General features: G+C 44.9%; 1 non-coding gene across 1 annotated transcript; it reads left to right on the forward strand.

Moving 5' to 3' along the window:
• The first annotated feature begins 7,761 nt into the window (after positions 1-7,761).
• On the forward strand, positions 7,762-7,866 carry LOC126012386 (U6 spliceosomal RNA). Its single transcript, XR_007496878.1, has one exon. It is a non-coding gene; the product is annotated as a U6 spliceosomal RNA (small nuclear RNA).

Below are 7,866 nucleotides of genomic sequence, written 5' to 3' on the forward strand. Positions count from 1 at the left end.
TGGTTTACTTGTGACTGCATTCAGGGATTACTCCTAGAAGTGCACAGGAAACCATATATGATTCCAGGGATCAACACCAGGTTGACTACATGCAAGATAAGTGCCTTGCTTGTTGTACTATCTGTCTGATATGGTGGCATTACACTATTCCTAAGAAAAATCTTTGTGGCAGATCATTCCTTTATTCTACTCTTCAAATCTAGATTTTCTTCTAAAATACATTACTGAGGCCGAAATGATAGCACAGCAATAGGGCGTTTGCCTTGCACATGACTGACCTGGGGGTCCCAGGTTCGAGCTCTAGCATCCCATATGGTCCCCCAAGCCTGCCAGGATCGATTTCTGGGTGCAGAGCCAGGAGTAATCCCTGAGCACTGCCTGGTATGCACCCCCATAAAAGTTAAAATAAATGCATTACTGGGGTTGGAGAGATGGCATGGAAGTGGGACATTTGCCTTGCATGGAGAAGGATGGTGGTTTGAATCCCGGCATCCCATATGATCCCCCGAGCCTGCCAGGAGCATAGAGCCCGAGTAGTCCCAGAGCGCTGCCGAATGTGACCCAAAAAAAACAAAACAAAACAAAAATGCATTACTTTTTTGCTTTGTTTTTGGGCCATACCCAGCGGTACTCAGGAGTTGTCCTGGCTCTGCGCCCAGAAGTCTTTCCTGGCAGGATTGGGGGATCATATAGGATGTTAAGAAACTAACCTGGCGGGGCCGGAGAGATAGCATGGAGGTAAGGCGTTTGCCTTTCATGCAGGAGGTCATCGGTTCAAATCCCGGCGCCCCATATGGTCCCCTGTGCCTGCCAGGAGCAATTTCTGAGCCTGGAGCCAGGAATAACCCCTGAGCACTGCCAGGTGTGACCCAAAAACCAAAAAAAAAAAAAAAAAAAAAAAAAAAAAGAAACTAACCTGGGGGGCCGGGAAGGTGGCGCTAGAGGTAAGGTGTCTGCCTTGCAAGTGCTAGCCTTGGACGGACCGCGGTTCGATCCCCTGGTGTCCCATATGGTCCCCCAAGCCAGGGGCGATTTCTGAGCGCATAGCCAGGAGTAACCCCTGAGTGTCAAACGGGTGTGGCCCAAAAACCAAAAAAAAAAAAAAAAAAAAGAAACTAACCTGGGTCTGTCCTGGGTTGGCTGTGTGCAAGGCAAATGTCCTACACCTGTACTATCACTCCAGCCCCAATAAAATGCATTACTAAGATATTTCTTAAGAATATACTAATTAGGGGGCCGGGCGGTGGCGCAAGAGGTAAGGTGCCTGCCTTGGATAGACCACAGTTCGATCCCCCGGCGTCCCATATGGTCCCCCAAGCCAGGAGCAACTTCTGAGCGCATAGCCAGGAGTAACCCCTGAGCATTACCGGGTGTGGCCCCAAAACAACAACAACAACAACAACAACAACAAAAAAGAATATATTAATTAGGGCCTGGAGAGATAGCACAGCCGTGTTTGAATTGCAAGCAGCCGATCCAGAACCAAAGGTGGTTGGTTCGAATCCCGGTGTCCCATATGGTCCCCTGTGCCTGCCGGGAGCTATTTCAGAGCAGACAGCCAGGAGTAACCCCTGAGCACCGCCGGGTGTGGCCCAAAAAACAAAAAACAAAAAAAAGAATATACTAATTGTGGGGCCGGAGAGATAGCATGGACGTAATGCATTTGCTTTGCATGCAGAAGGTTGGGAGTTTGAATCCCAACATCCCATATGGTCCCCCGAGCCTGCCAGGAGCGATTTCTGAGTACAGAGCCAGGGGTAACCCTCTGAGCATTGCTGGGTGTGACCCCCCAAAAAAGAATGTACTACTTGCGGGGCTAGAGCAGTGCATTAACCTGGGACGGACTGCGTGAGATCCCCTGGCATCTCATATGGTCCCCCAAGCCAGGAGCGATTTCTGAGTACATAGCCAGGAGTAACCCCTGAGTGTCACCGGGTGTGGCCCAAAAGCAAAAAATAATTATAATATACTAATTGGGGGCTGGAGCATAGTGGTAGGGCATTTGGCTTGTATGTGGAACACTCGGGATGGACCTGGGTTCGATTCCTGGCATCCCATATGGTCCCCCGAGCTTGTCAGGAGCGATTTCTGAGCATAGAGCCAGGAGTAACCCCTGAGAGCTGCTGGGTGTGACCCCAAAACCAAAAAAAAAAAATAGTGTTTTTAAAACCTGAAGAATTTTCTTAGTGGTAAGACTTGTTCATTACTCATTTTGAGCCCTTTAACATGCCAGACTCTACACCAATGAGATGATTCAGAGTTTAAAAAAAAAAAAAAAAAAAAAAACCAAAAAAAAAACCAAAAAAAAACACCAAACAAACAAAAAAAGAATATACTGATTGAACTATTACTGAGTTCAGTTTGGCTTTTGGTTAAATACTCATGTATGTTTAGAGAGCTATAAGTATTTTTAGATTTCTTTTTTTTTTTTGCTTGTTTGCTTTTGGGCCCCACTTGATTATGCTCAGGGGATACTCCTGGCTTTGTATTCAGAAATTACTCCCGGCAGGCTTCTGGAGACCATATGGGATGCCAGGGATCCAATCTAGGTTGGCCATGTGCAAGGCAAATAAATGCCCTGCTTGCTATGCTATCATTATTCAGGCCCAGATATTTAAGTTTATATTAAGTTTATATTATATTTAGGCCCAGATATATTTAAGTTTCTTTTTGGCTTTTGGGACACACCCAGTAACACTCAGGGACTACTCCTGGTTATGTGCTCAGATCATTCCTGGTTTGGGGGAACCATATGGAAAGCAGGGATCAAACCCAGGTCCATCTGGGTCAGCTGCATACAAGGCAAACGCCCCACCACTGTGCTATCACTCCAGTCCCTATTTTTAAATTTCTAATTTAAATTTTTTTTTTTTTTTGTTTTGGGGCCATGTCCAGTAGTGCTTAGGCTTACTCCTGGCTCTGTGCTCTATACTCTTGGTAGTGTGTTGGGGACAATGTGGAGTAAGGTGGTTTGGGTCTGTATCAGCTTTTTGCAAGTAGCTGTTGTGCAAGTAGTACAATAGTGCTATCTGTTGTACTATTGCTTTGGATCATAGAGATCTCTGATTTGTAAAATAGGGGCTGGAGAGATAGCATGGAGGTAAGGCGTTTGCCTTGCATGCAGAATGTCGGTAGTTCGAATCCTGGCATCCCATATATGGTCCCCCAAGCCTGCTAGGAGAGATTTCTGAGCATAGAGCCAGGTGTAACCCCTGAGCGCTGCTGGCTGTGACCCAAAAACCAAACCAAAACAAAACAAAACAAAAAAAAACAGCTAGTATTTACTAATCACTTATAAGGTACTAAGGTACAATTTCATAAGGAGTGTATACCTTTGGGGCTGGAGTGATAGTATAGCACATGGCCAACCCAGATATAATCCCTGACATCATACATGGTCTCCAGAGCTCTCCAGGAGTGATCCCTGAATGCAGAGCCTGAACATTGTGGAGTGTGGCTCCAAAACAAACAAATTAAAAAGGATTATGTACCTTTAGGGAGAATGTCAAAAAGTGAAGGGTCTTGGGACAAAATCCTGAAGAGAATATGGGGGATTGTTGTTTTTATCCTTTTCCTTTTTTGTTTTGTTTTGTTTTGTTTTGGGTCATATCTGACAGTGTTTAGGAGTTACTCCTGGTTCTGTACTCAGGGGTCATTCCTGGCGGTGCACGGGTACCATATGGGATACTGGAGATCAAACCTGGGTTAGTTGCATGCAAGGCAAATGTCCTACTTGCTGTGCTATCTTCCTGCCTAGGGGTTACTTCTGGCTCTGAGCTCAGAAATCACTCCTGGTAGGCTCAGGGGACCATATGGGATGCTAAAAATTGAACCCAGGTGGGCTGCATGCAAGGCAAATGCGCTACCCCCTGTACTATTGCTCCAACCCCATGGGGCCTGTTCTTAACCATTTTGCTTCTATATTTCTTCAGCACTAGATTCATTAAGCAATTATAAGGGACCTCAGATAGAATCTTTTTTTTTTTTTTTTTGGATTTTAGGCCACACCCAGTAACGCTCAGGGGTTACTCCTGGCTATGTGCTCAGAAGTTGCTCCTGGCTTGGGGGACCATATGGGACACCGGGGATCTAACCGCGGTCCGTCCAAGGCTAGCGCAGGCAAGGCAGGCACCTTACCTTTAGCGCCACCGCCCGGCCCCATCAGATAGAATCTTAGTCTAAAGGGCTCAGAGCAGATAGGCTTGCCTTACACTGAGATAGCTGACCTGGGTTTAATCTTCAGCATCCTATATGGTCTCCTGTGTCATACCAGGAGTGATCCCTGAGTGAAGATACAGGAGTAACCGTTGAACATCACTGGGTGTGGCCCAAAGACAAAAAAAGAAAAAAAATGAATCCTAGTCTAACAGAGGAGACAGAACAATAAGTAAAAATAAAATAAAATAAAAATGTTAGCATCCAGAATGATAATCCAGGGGTAAAGTTTGCCTTGCGTGCAGCGAACCTTGGTTTGATCCCTGACACTATAAATGGTCCTCCAAGCCCCAGCAAGAGTGATTCCTGAGTGCAGAGCCAGGTGTAAGTCCTTGAATACTGCCATGTGTGGCCCCAACCCCAAAAATAAATAAAATTTTTACAAAAGACCGTGGAATTGGAGTACAAGTTAGGTGTTTGTCTTGCACACAGCTCACTTTGTTTGAACTGTGAAAACTCATTGTCAGCCCTGGCAGGAGCAACCCCTATCAAAGAAGTAGGAGTAGCTCTCCATTCCAGCAAACTCCCCAAAGAGAAGTTGGAGAGAGTATAGTGGGTAAGGTGTTTGCCTTGCACATGGCTGACTCCAATTTGAGACCTGGAAATCCAAGTGGTTTCTGTGCTGGGGCCTGCCCATGAGTTCTAAACACAGCTGGGGTTATGAAACAAACAAAACAAACAGACAAACAAACAAAATCAATAAAAACTGGCCAGGGAGTTAGTTCCAAAAGCTAGTGCACAAATATGCAGGAGGGCCAGATTCCATTATCTGGAATATCCCTGAACTATGTCAAGAGCACTGTGAAGAGAACATATATATATATATATATATATATATATATATATATATATATATATATATATATTTTTTTTTTTTTTTTTTTTTTTTTTTTTTTGGTTTTTGGGCCACACCCGGTGATGCTCAGGGGTTACTTCTGGCTATCTGCTCAGAAATAGCTCCTGGCAGGCACGGGGGACCATATGGGACACCGGGATTTGAACCAACCACCTTAGGTCCTGGATTGGCTGCTTGCAAGGCAAACACTGCTGTGCTATCTCTCCGGGCCCAACATATTTTTTTTTTATGGGTCGGAGGGATTTTTTTTTTTTTTGGTTTTTGGGCCACACCCGGTGATGCTCAGGGGTTACTTCTGGCTATCTGCTCAGAAATAGCTCCTGGCAGGCACGGGGGACCATATGGGACACCGGGATTTGAACCAACCACCTTAGGTCCTGGATTGGCTGCTTGCAAGGCAAACACTGCTGTGCTATCTCTCCGGGCCCAACATATTTTTTTTTTATGGGTCGGAGGGATTGGGCCTCACCTGGCAGTGGTCAGGAACTGCTCCTAGTACGCTTGGGGGACCATATAGGATGCCAGGAATCAAACCTGGGTCCATCCCAGGTTGATTGCATGCAAAGCAAATGCCTGACCACTATGCTATCACTCTAGACCTTTTTTTTTTTTCCTTTCTATCATATTAAAGATACATTTTTTTTTTCTTTTGGTTTTTGGGCCACACCTGGTGACGCTTAGGGGTTACTTCTGGCTATGCGCTCAGAAATCACTCCTGGCTTGAGGGACCATATGGGACGCCAGGGGATCAAACTGAGGTCCACTCTAGGTTACTGCATGCAAGGTAGACATCCAACCACTTGCACCACCACTCCAGCTTCTAAAGATAATTTTTTTTGCCACATTCGAAAGTGTTCAGAACTACTCTCTGCTTGGTGGTTACGGATTGCTCCTGGCAGTGCTCAAAAGAGCATCATGCAGTGCTGAGGATCAAACCCAGGCCTACAACTTGCAAAGCACAGGCTCCACACACTTACAACTGATACAGTTCGATTTGTGACATCCTATATGGTTCATCTAGTTTTGCCAGGATAATGCCTGAGCATTGACTCATGTGGCTCAAAACAAAACAAAGCAAAAAAAAAAAAAAAAGCAGATATTCTAGCCCTTTGAGCCATCCTCTCAGCCCCAATTCATATAGGATAACATGACAGATAAAGGAGGTCTATTTTATGGGACTGGAGAGTGATAGAACAGAGGGGAAGGAAGTTGCATGTGGCAGTCCCATGTTTCATCCCTGGCATTTCATATAGTCCCGAGTTTACCAGGAGTAACCCCTGAGCACTGCTATGTGTGGCCCGAAAAACAACAATAACAACAACAACAACAACAACGCCTATTTTATTTGTGTGTATATTTGTGTTTTTGTAGGAGGCTTCCTAAGTATTTCTCAGGGAGCCATTTCTCATATTTGGCTGGCTGTGTAGATATCATAGTTCAATGCTCACCAGGGTTCACTAGGATTGCAACTAGGGGTACTTAGAGAAACAAATTCTTTTTTTTTGCCTTGGGTTAATATAAGTGCCTTCCACAGGAAAAAAAATGTTCCATATCATTAATCAGCAGGGTGATGCAAATCAAAACAATGATATATCATCTTACACCACAGAGACTGGCACACATCAAAAAGAACAGTGCTGGCATTACTGTTGAGAGAAAAGGACCCTCAATTATTGCTGGTGGAAACATAGACTGGTTCAATCTTTTTGAAAAACAATATAGACATTCCTCAAAAAATTGGAAATTGAGGGGGCCAGAATGATAGTACAGCAGTAGGGTGTTTTCCTTGGATGCTGCTGACCTGAGACAGACCCGGGTTCGATTTCGGGCATTCCATATGGTTTCCCAAGCCTGCCAGGAGTGATTTCTGAACACAGAGCCAGGAGTAACCCGAGTGCTGCTGGGTATAGCCCAAAACAAAACAAAACAAAAAAATTAGAAATTGATCTCCCCTATGACCCAGCAATACTGCTCCTGGGAATATACACTAGGGACTAAAACCAACAATGCAGAAAAGGCATCTGCACTCCTATGTTCATTGCAGCACTATTCATAATAGCCAGAATCTGGAAACAACTCAAGTGTTCAAGAACAGATGAGTGGATAAAGAATCTTGGAACAGGGGCCAGAGTGATAGCTCAGCAGGAGGGCATTTGTCTTGCAGGCAGATGGCACGGGACAGACCTGGGTTCGATCCCCACCATTCCATATGGTCCCCTGAGCCTGCCAGGAGTGATTTCTGAGCACAGAGACAGGAGTAAACCCTGAGTGCTGTCGGGTGAGGCCCAAAAACCAAAAACCAAAAAAAAAAAAAAATCTTGGAAACTATACACAATGAAATACTATGCAGTTATTAGGAAAAATGAAGTAATGAAATTTACTTATACACAGACAGATGGATATGGAGAGTATTATGCTGAATGAAATGAATCAGGGAGAGGGATGGACATAAAATGATTGCACTCATTTGTGGGATAAAAAAAAAAGGTATGTTAATAATACCCAAAACGTGGACCAGAGTGACAGCACAGCAGGAAGGGCGTTTGCTCTGCACACAGCCCTCCAGACTCAATCTCCGGTATCCCATATGGTCGCCAGAGCCAGCCAGAGCAATTTCTGAGCTAGAGGAAGGAGTAACCCCTGAGCGCCACTGAGTGTGGCCCAAAAACAAACAAACAAAAAAATACCCAGTGCTCGCTTCAGCAACACATACTAAAATTAAACTATATAGAGAAGATTAGCATGGCCCCTGCACAAGAATGACATGCAGGCCCGGAGAGATAGCGCAGCGGTGT

The sequence above is a fragment of the Suncus etruscus genome, chromosome 6 (genome assembly GCF_024139225.1).
Source record: "Suncus etruscus isolate mSunEtr1 chromosome 6, mSunEtr1.pri.cur, whole genome shotgun sequence".
Lineage (NCBI taxonomy): Eukaryota > Metazoa > Chordata > Mammalia > Eulipotyphla > Soricidae > Suncus > Suncus etruscus.